Source organism: Grammomys surdaster, unplaced genomic scaffold, assembly GCF_004785775.1.
Source record: "Grammomys surdaster isolate TR1022 unplaced genomic scaffold, NIH_TR_1.0 138, whole genome shotgun sequence".
Classification (NCBI taxonomy): domain Eukaryota; kingdom Metazoa; phylum Chordata; class Mammalia; order Rodentia; family Muridae; genus Grammomys; species Grammomys surdaster.
Window position 1 is genome coordinate 4638813 of NW_021604596.1, and position 10925 is coordinate 4649737.

At 40.4% G+C, this 10925-nt stretch overlaps 1 protein-coding gene across 3 annotated transcripts in view; it reads right to left on the reverse strand.

The window, feature by feature from the left end:
• Positions 1-10925, reverse strand: part of Mtmr2 (myotubularin related protein 2) — a 58081-nt gene that overhangs the window by 28214 nt on the left and 18942 nt on the right. The gene's annotated exons all lie outside the window — the stretch shown is intronic.

The following is a 10925-nucleotide window of genomic DNA, read 5'->3' on the forward strand; positions in this document are numbered from 1 at the left end:
TGTAGAGAGAAAATTATATCTTAAAATGTATATTTTTAGCACACAAACAGAATAAAAAATTAAAAACCTATATAGAAAAAGTTTCTGAATTGATTCTGAAATGAAAAATGAGACTTGGTCAATTACCTGGAATAGATCCAGCTGAGATTGTGGTACCTTTTACTAAGGTTGAGATTGTCATTATGGGCAGAAAATGAATGCTGGCAAAGAGCCTGCAATAATTTTAGAGGGAGAAATTAACAACAAATACCCAAAATGCAAGCAACTTCAATATATATAAAGAACTAATTGGCCCTTCCTTCATATAATAAAGGGATTCCAATTTCTAGAGCCCCTACATTTTATACTGATGCAAATATCAGAAAAAGCAGGCTATAGATCAGAAAGAAAGAAAAAAAAAAACAAGTGTCTCAGAGACCTTATGATTCAGTTCAACAGAGTAATATGAGTTCTTACAGTATTAACAGATTTTGCAGAATGTCTTAATATAATAACTGACTCACAATATGCACATACAGAAACTGCTGAACTTAGGATGATTCTGAATTAACTTCACTATTTATTCAACTACAAGTTATAAGAAATAGAAATCACCCATTGTATATGACACATATCAGATCACATATGGGTCTACCAGGGCCTCTAGCACAAAGTAATAATGAAATTGATCAACTATTAGTAGTTGCTAGAAGCTTAAGAATTTCATGAGAAATACCATGTTAATAGCAAAGGTTTAAAAAGGAGTTTTCTATCAATTGACAACAAGCCAAGGAAATTATAAGGAAATGTCCTACTTATTTATATAACAAAACTCTTATTACCTAAGGGAGTAACCCAAAAAGTACCCAAGGAACTTGGCAAATGGATGTGTTTCATTTTGCAGAGTTTGGAAAATTAAAGTATGTACACCATACCATAGATACATATTCAGGATTTCAATGGGCAACTGCTTTAAGTTCTGAAAAACTTGATTCAGTAATTACACATTTATTAGAAGTTGTGGCAACTATGGGAATGCCTATACAAGGACTGACAATGCTCCAGCATATGTCTCTAGTAAAATTAAACAACTGTTTACATATTATAATATAAAGCATATCACAGGTATACCACACAATCCAACAGGACAAGCAGCTGTGGAGAGAGCCAATTATACTTTAAAAGAGATGCCTAACAAAAAGAAGTAACAAGACTCCCCAGAGATAGATTATATAGTGCTTTATGGACTTAAAATTTTTTGAATGTGAGTGAACAAAAAGTAACAGCTGATGAGCGACACTGAATTATGGAAAAAACTGATGAAGTAAATCAGCCTGTTTATATTAAGGGAACGGAAGGCAGGAGATGTGTTATACTGGGGAAGGGGGTTTGTTCGTGTTTGTTTCTACAGGAAAAGCAAAGCTGTGGATTCCTTCCAAAGTGATAAAAATCAGATTTGACAGGGGGAGACTTCTGAAGATCTTATCTTGGCTGCAGACAGAAAGAAGGAAGTCAGAAAGATCAACAAAGCAAGTTACTTGTATTACTGATCCCTCTGCATGGGAACATTCTGAGAGTGGCTGAGACATGAAAATGTCTCCAGACAGAACTCCAGCTATGCACAGCCAATCTTGTTGGCTACAGAGTCCTCATGACTTATTATTACATGCCATCCTTGACTATACAGTCCAAACTAATTTATAAAGAAACACAGATGTGATGCCTTACCTGCTCAAACAGAGAGCAAAGAATTATCTTTGGCTGAACTGTACACACTGCACATTCCATACATATGTTAATGCAGAAATGTGTATTACCTGTCAGAGTTTGTGTTCACAGAGATAAAAAACCAAAATAGCAGCCCTGAAAAGATTCACCTCTAGGATGCTAGAAGGATGCTGAGACATATATATTCCAGCATCCTACTTCATCCTATCTCAGACTGCTTCAATAATGTTCCCTCAAAAATCTGCATCCAAGACAACTTCTATATTGCTGGTTAGATCATCCAACATTCCAGACTGTTCCAGTTAAACCCTGAACTTTCTCAACATACAGAAACTGGACAGCAAATGTTACAGCTAGCTTCCTTAAGACTGACCTACATTTCAATTTTTTTAGAAGTGGCATCAAAGTGAAAACAATGCCCCCAGTCACCAGAAAACAATTTTAAGAGAATGATGTCTCCATTCCCAAAAGGTGGGATGGATGTTTTTTGGTCGTTAAATAGAGGATGAATGTTTGTCACCATTTAAAGGAGTTGGATACAAGCTGTTAACAGTCTTAGTCAGGGAGGAAACAAAATGAAGGAGGTTAGATTCAGGGATTTTTTTTTCCTTTTTCTTCCCTCTATCCTTCTTTCTCTCCTATCTAGTGTTAGGGGGGAAAAGAGAAAGAAGAGATGAAAGAAAATGGGAAATATAGGAATAATAAGACAAAAGGGTAGATTATTGAATCTAATTTTATACCAAAGAACATCAAAAAGACAAATATCCTATATTGGTATAGATCTTTGTACACTGATACAAATTACGGTCATATTTGGTTAAATTGGTATAGAGCTTTTGTATATTGATACAAACTTAGGATCATATTTTGTTTGCTACAACATACTAAGGTACTGTACTTATTCAATTGATTTAAAAATGCAATGTAAAATTCTAGTCCTTGAAAACTGCTATTACAAACTGTTTAGGATATTTAACAAATGCAAATTAATAGTTCATCAATCTAACTTGTAGCCATGTTAGACATTAGTTAATTATAGAAATATGCTTCCTAGGTTGAACAGAGTGTAAATAGCTAAAAACAAACAATGTTTGCCTATTCAGATGTACTATACAGATAGTCTTCAAAACACTCAGAGATCCAAGGAATAACATTTAAAGATGTTTAATCATTAAAAGGCTTTTATCAAAATGAGACAGGTCTGCTCCTGGCAGCAACTCCATTCTACTTCAATGATGATGATGCACATTGAAGAACCTCCATAATAAAGTTTATCCAAAAGTGGCAAGCTAGCCACGGGGGGAAAAAACTGTCCTTGCTTCAACTGTACAAAATGGACAACAAAATACAGGAAAGTTGACTGCTGAGCTTTATCAAGACAAGGTAAGCAGTCCTTCATAATTCCTGCTCCACAAAAAGTCTGTCAGACACCTGGGCTGGAAGGATGAAGATGGATGCTCCGTCTACACAGAGAAATCTTGGGAGACTGTCCGGACAGTCAATTTTCTCTGTCATTTCTACAGTTTTGGAAGCTGTTTGTTCTACACTTCCTTAATATTCTGGTAATATTTATTCCTTCTCAGGTATCTGATGAGGTTGAAGACTAGATAGTTTTAATCTCACAAGTAAGCTTAACTTATTAGGATCTTTTCTTTCTTTCTTTTTTTTTTGTTTTTGTTTTGTTTTTCGAGACACGTTTTCTCTTTGTAGCCCTGGCTGTCCTGGAACTCACTCTGTAGACCAGGTTAGCCTCGAACTCTCAAACTCAGAAATCCGCCAGCCTCTGCCTCCCAAGTGCTGGGATTAAAGACATGCGCCACCACCTCCCAGCAGGATCTTTTATTTAAAGTTAAGTCTAAAAAATGTTTTAGGTTGATAGTGCAAATTATAATAGAAAGTGATTTATGTACAAAACTCTAAACTCACTAAAATAGGAGAGATAGAATACAATCTCAAGGATGCCAAATACATATGGACTGGATATTATGAATATAAATCTTACCTGATAGTTTTTATAAAAAGTCTTTTATTAGACTAAAGGGGGAAAATGATGTTATTGTACACTGTGTAAATATTATCCTTGTATAATTCAACTGCTGATTTCTATGGCCCTATATCTGGTTGCAATCTAGAAATGGCATTGTAATGCTTATTCTAAGAATCTCCTGTTTCAATGTTATACAAGCATTGCTCCCCAGTTACCTCTGATTGGTGAAAAAGAAAAGTTAATCAGCCAATGATTGGGCAGGGGAGATACCAGGCTGGACTTCTGATCCCAGCCAGGGGAAGAGTAGAGAGAGAGAGAACATTCACCACAAGGTGAGGGATCAGAAGCCATGATGAAAACACACGTGGAACAGAGAAAGACAGATGAATACTAAAGTGGAAGTATCAGGAACTTTGGCTGGGAAGTCAGTAGATTAACTTAGAGGATTGGAATAGGTTAATATCTGCTCAATTACTTTGCCCTAAAGCTTGTTAAATATATCTAGTAGTCTCTGTTTCAATTATTTTCGAGCTAGGTGGGTTAGAGAAAAAAAATGCCACTTTTAATTTGCCCTAATATTTATGAACTTTTCTTTTCAGTGTCTCATTAGTGGGTTGGTTAATAGTCTACATTAGTGAGTAGTAGATTTTGGCCAAGAATACTGCTTTTGGCCAAAAATAGAGAAGGCCAAGAATTGTTTTAGCAAGAATACTGCTTTGGAGCAAAAATACTGCCAAGAAACATCCAAGAAACTAGACACGATTCAACAAAGCTGGGTGTGCAGACAGACTGCCTTCGGATCTTGGGGCTTCCTATCACAGGTGACTCCGAACTCTCAATGAGCCTGCTATTATCTGTTTCTACTATGTAAGTAATCAACTCAACTTACCTTTACTTGTACTCTTATACAACTGTTAATATTTGATCACATTATATATCTTATTAAATACTGAAGTCAAATATGTATTCAGTCTCCACATTTTAACTCTCTAAAAGATTAAAAAATTATATTCTTCTACCATTTTTTCTATAAAATCTAAATCATTGTAAAATATTAAAAGAAAATAAAGATAATTCATTAAAACTTTAAATGCAGATTTAATATATATATATACATATATACATATACATATACATATATATATATATAGAGAGAGAGAGAGACAGACAGACAGACAGACAGACACATGGGTATTAACGGGTATTAACACACACCCCTATTAAATGAAGCCTCATTATGTAGCTGGCATCCAACTCCTAATCTTCCTGCCTTCAGTCTCCCACATGCTGGGATTACAGGTGTGAACCACTGTCCCCAGATTTCAAAAAATATGTATTTTCCTTATACAAAAAGTCTAAATTTGTTTCATCATATTTTCTTGTAATCTTATCTTAGGTCTGTGACAATAATTCTTAAGTATGTTAGCTTTAAAATAAACTTTAAAGATCCTGTCTGTAACAACAACCAAGTAATAAATAAATAAACAGCATCATTGCATAAACAAACAAAACACTTGTTATTTCATTTAAATAGATGAAAAGGGGATGTAGTTATATCCATTTATACTATTACTGTGTGTGTGTGTGGATATATATATATGTATGTATGTATGTATGTATGTTAGGTCTTAAATTTTGGATTGATAGATGATAGATAGATACACATATACATGTGTTAAAGGGAAAGTGAAAAAATAAATAAGAGAAACTAACAGTTTGAATCTGATTCAAAAGTCTGGGCTTTTAAGCAAGAATGTTCTGGTCAGCCTTTAAGTTCTCTTTTCAGACAAATGATTAAACCAGAGAGCACAGAGGGTGTGGATGCGTCACAGCACTGTCCCTGTGATTATGTCAGACACACACATACTGGCAGGACTGCCGAAAGCTGCTGTCCATATCAAATGCTGCCCTTGGTGAGCTTCTCAGACTAAGGGGCCACAGCACAGAACCACAGCTCTGTCTCAGGACCCCCTTTTTCCTTCTCAGGATGGATGTTCTGGTCACTATGGCTACTATTACAACACATCTAATGTCTACTGTTCATTCCTCCCATCTCTCTATTACTCACCTTCATGTCAAGATCTGTTTTGCCAATTGTTTCTTTCACAAGCCCAAACCTCATACCACACCACACAGGCTATTTGTTTAGCTCAGCCCATTGACTAACTCTCCTATCAGCCTCAGTGAGAACGAGGCCTTCCAGACGGAACGGAACTCTCCAGCTTAGGTTTCCAGGCTGTAACTGCACTCAGTCACGTTCCTCACGATGCTCCAGTCTGAGCGGCATGGTCCCCTCCCCTTTACATTACTGGCTGCCAAACAGTAAGAACCTTGTAACTGGCAAGGCATTAGATCTCAGGGCAAATTATGTGGCCTGCTAACTTCTTTCATCAACCAACACCACTTTGGTCCACACACGTTTCCTAGGTATACACAGTTCATTAGGCAACCCCCACATCCGTTACTCCTGCTATCCTCGCCCCCTTCTACTTCTCCTCAAGTCTTAGTTACATGTGCTTGTTACCATGTTACTCAACTCTCCTCAAACATTTATGCTGTGATTTTTATTCCACAGAGAACATTCCCCTGACTTTGCCTCAGTTGACATCTCCCAGAAATCTACTTTCCTGAACCCCTTTGAATTAGGGCAGCTTTTTCAATTTTTCCACATCTAATAAATACAACCCGCATTTTTCTAGCTCTGTTCTTATGTTTCTACAGTAGTATATTTTCTGTCTTCACATATAGACTTCTGGTATAAGTGGCCTTTTATACAACTGTCTATAATCCTTCCTTGTTAATTAACCACGCTGTACTCACAAAGGGCTTTTTCTGGTCGCCTGGCCCATTCCTATTTCTTTCTCTTCCAGAACTGCCATCTAAAATTGTGGCAATTTTACTGTCCAATAAGACACATTCCTTATCAACATTTCTACTTCATCTACGTGGTGAATATTATCAATTCTGAAGCAATTCTGCTTCTATAATCTTTCACTTGAGGGTTTCAATTTCTCACCACAGATGTTCTTCATTTCCAATAACCTTGCTTTCTTACTTGCCTTTTGGCTAGTCTTCAGCCTAATACACCAGTCCTTCAACCCGTCCATTTTCCCTTATCCACTGCTCTCCCTTGCCTGCCTCACTTCCCCTTCCTATCCAACTTATCCCTAGAATCTCACATGCAGCTAGCATAGATAAGATACTTGCAAAGTCATTGTTGGATAAATCCATGAGTGAAAGAAAAAGGATCAAAGAACTGGAAGACTGAAATCAAACCCCTTAGAGGCTGTTGGAAAACCCCACCCCTAAGCCTATCTTCAGTAACCTAGCAACAGCAGGCCACATCATCATCAGCCACCAAAACACAACACAATTCCACTGCGGCCACTGGGTGATTATCCCTATGCATGTGTGCAATATCCCTTATTAAAAGCCAGTGCCTCTCTTCTCACTCTTTCCCCTTCCACCCTTGCTCAGAGGCAGCCTCTGCATATTCCTCCACTCCAATAAACCTCTTGCATGAGATCTGTTGCATGGTGTGATCTTTGCAGCATGCCTTAGCCTACACCCAAGTTACTCAGCCACTAAATCATAACACTGGTGCCAGGTCTCAGTAGGATATCCTGGTGCCTGTGAACTTCCCAATCATGTAGTCACACCGGGACCCTATCCCTTGTCCCCAATCCTCCTGCAACAGACTTCCTTTCTGGCTCACCTAACTCTGGGCACCCAATTCAACACTGGCAAATAGCAAGTTTTCCCTCAGTCAGTGGAAATGCTTCCCTGGATCCTAGGGAGGAATAGTTGAGTTTCTGGCACCTCACTGGTATTCTTGGAAGCAAAGGTAGCCCTAGCCATGGTCTTTAATACTATTATTGAAGCTCTTCACAGATACCCACCTCTGACCATTGCCCTTGGGTAAGAGACTTCATTTTTGAGCTTTTCTTCTTCTTTTCTTTGTCTTTTTTTTGCCTTCTGACTTCATTTGAAAGTCCTGGTACCCCCCTACCTGTCTCCTCGAGCCTTTAGCCCTGGCCCTTGAACTGTGAGGTGACAATCTACTGTTCAGCTTGTGCCATCTTTATTAAGACCTCCCTGGGACCTTGGGATACCTTGGACTTTTCAGGCCTTGAACCTTGCCCTCTACCTCACTCAAGAGAACTCCATCTTCAAGCAGGTTTCCCTTGGCATGCCTTCTGGAGAACTTCTGATCACTCCACCTAGCATCCAACTTAAAGGCCTCTAAACTTATCTGCCTTTGCAGTGCAATATATCTCAATACCTCTTAGAAAAACAATCAAAATGGCTGTCCAGTAGCACCCTAGATCTGGACATTATTAGGAACCTCTATAGATACTTCTAGTGATCTGGGAAATGGAGAGAGCTTCCCTATGTCTAAGCTTTCTCTTATCTTTGCTCCAAGCCTCCCCTCTGTTCTTTCTGTTCCTGTTCTTACTCAGCTTCTACTAGCTAAGAAGTCTGAATAAGAAGAAACTCCCATTATTCTTGACCCTGCTAAGAGCCCCCTGCCTCCCTGCTAGCCTTACTTAAAACTGTTTCTCTTCTGGCTCCCTCAACAACAGGCTACTCTAACCATGCCATTCTGGCACCCACTTCCACCCCACCATCAGCCACACACCCCTACCCCCACTACTCACTCCTGCTCCTCAATGGGACACCCTCTGTCTCTCCCTACCCACTTAATTCCACCTCACTTCTCACTTTGCAGGAGATTGCTGGGGTGGATGGCCTGGTCAAGGTACATGTTCCCTTTTCATTAAGTGAACTCTCTTAAATAGAAAAAAAAAAACCATTAAACACAAAACCAAACTAGGGTCTTAACTCTAGCTCATCTACTTCATTAATGAATTCCAATTTATCACCAAATCCTATGTCCCACCTTCTACAACCTACGTATGAGTCTAGTAACAACCAACTTCCCAATGAGCCAGTCTGACAGGACCCCCAATGAGACTACAATATGGGAGGGAGGGGGGTTCAAGCTAGAGATCAGTTTACAGCTTGCTTCCTGGCCAGTCTCCAAAAGGTCATCCAGGACAAACAGGAAAATCCATCTCAATTTCTAGAATGCCTCACAAAGGCCTGCTTACAGTATACCAATCTAGATCCTGAAAACCCAGAGGACCAACAACTCTTCATGACCTATTTCTTTTCCCAGAGTTGCCCCAATATTAGGGCCAAGCTTAAGTGCTTAGAGACAGGATCCATAACTCCACAGACAGAAGTCTTAGTGCTAGTGGGAGAGATGAAAAAGCCCGTAAGCAAAAATAACAAATGCTGACCAAGGCCATTCAACCAGCTTCGGCTACTTCTCAAGCTCCCTTGCCACCTAAGGCTCTAGGACCACTAGGTCCCTGTTTCAAATGTGTTTAGGAGGGTCACTGGGCCCTTGGCCTTCCCTAACCTCCACAAGCTAAGCTAACCCAGCCACGTCCAAGTGCCTTAAGAGTCAACACTGAGCTGTTGACTTGCCCCCGTATCCCTCATAGCACAAGGGCATCAGACTCAGATCACCCTCTAGCCCACCTTTTAGGCGTAGCCATTAACAACTGAAGAAGGGGTCCGGGTTCCCTTGGCCTGACCACTGTCATCTCTAACGGAGAGCTCTGGGAAGCCCATCTCCTTCCTCTTGGACACCAGAGTCACTTACTTTCCCTGATGGAGTTTTGGGGACCCACCTCTCCTCATTTCCCTATTGTCAGGGCAGGGGACCAGCCTTGCCAGCCTCACCAGACCTCACCTCTCAACTGCATTTTCAGGGGTGTTTCTCTTACCCATTCTTTTCTGGTATTGCCAACCTGTCCCACTCCCTTATTGGAAAAATATCTTCTAGCTGAAGTGAGAGCCTCTATTTCCTTTGAACCCCACATTTGCCTGACCCCAAGCCTGCCAGAAGCCTTTTTCCTCCTCCTAGCCACCAAACCTGCTGGTTCCAACACAACATTTGCTTGGGAAGGGGAGGGGAGGAGGAGAAGGAGGCGAGGGGGGGAAGGGAGAGGGGTAGGAAACAGAGGAGAAGACGACAAGGAGAACAGGAGGTCTCCATTAGAAGTGCTGAACCCCCAGGACTGCTAGAGCAGAAATAACAGAAAGATACAAACAGGAAGTATTTAGGGCCCACAGCTGAGGAAATAGCTAGTCCAGCCACTAGAATAGTTTACTAGGGGTTATCCCCCCAGTAATTGCCAAAACCAAATAAACCATAGTCTGAGTCTCATTCATTTATAAGCTAGCTGGGGATAAGCATCAATCAATTAATTTACAAACTATTCCACCCCTTTATCACCTCCATACTTGCAACTAAAAATCCCAATGGGGCCTACAGCCTGATTCAAGATCTCCAGTTCATCTATTCTGCAGGTCCTGCTCTACCCTGTCATAGCTAACTCTTACACAACACACTCCTGCCCACTATCCCCTCAGGAACCTCTCATTTCTCAGTCCTGAACCTTTTTTATTCCCCTTTGCTGTCACCTGGACTCACCTTAACACACCTGGACTGCCCTATCCCAGGGGTCCTGGGTCACCCACACCTATTTGGCCAGGCTCTGGCCGGTGATCTTTCTTTCTCACCAAATCTATAATTATACAGTACGTAGATGACCTTCTCCTCTGCAATCCATCCCTACAAATTAGCTAAACTGACACCTCTGCTCTTCTAAAAGACTTCTTGTCCAGTTGGGGCTAACGGAGTCTCACTAAGGTCCAACTGTCCACCCTTCAGGTCACCTACTTGGGACCAACCATTACCCTGGATAGAAAACACCTAATGCAGTCCCATGCGGTCCCCTCTACCAAAAAGGAGATATTATCATTCCTAGGAATGGCTAGCGTCCCCACATTTCTGAATGCCCTCCTTCCCCTCCTCATCTGCCCACTCCATGACCCATTACCAAGACTTACCAGAGGCTCCACAGGGCCTCACCTAGGCCCTGGTATTATAACTCCCAGACCTAACCCATCCCTTCTCCCTCTATGTAACAACAAAAATGAGAGATATGTACTTAAGATCCTAGGCCACCAACTAGGACCTTCCATTGCACCCATGGTATATTTGCCTAAAGTATTAGACATTATCACTCAGAGATGGGAGGCCTTCACACTCGCTTTAGCAGCTGCTGAGCTCCACATTTATGAATCTAAGAAAGTAACTTTTAGTTATCTGTGGGAAGCTATCCTTATCACATCATTGCCATTAACAAGTCTGTGC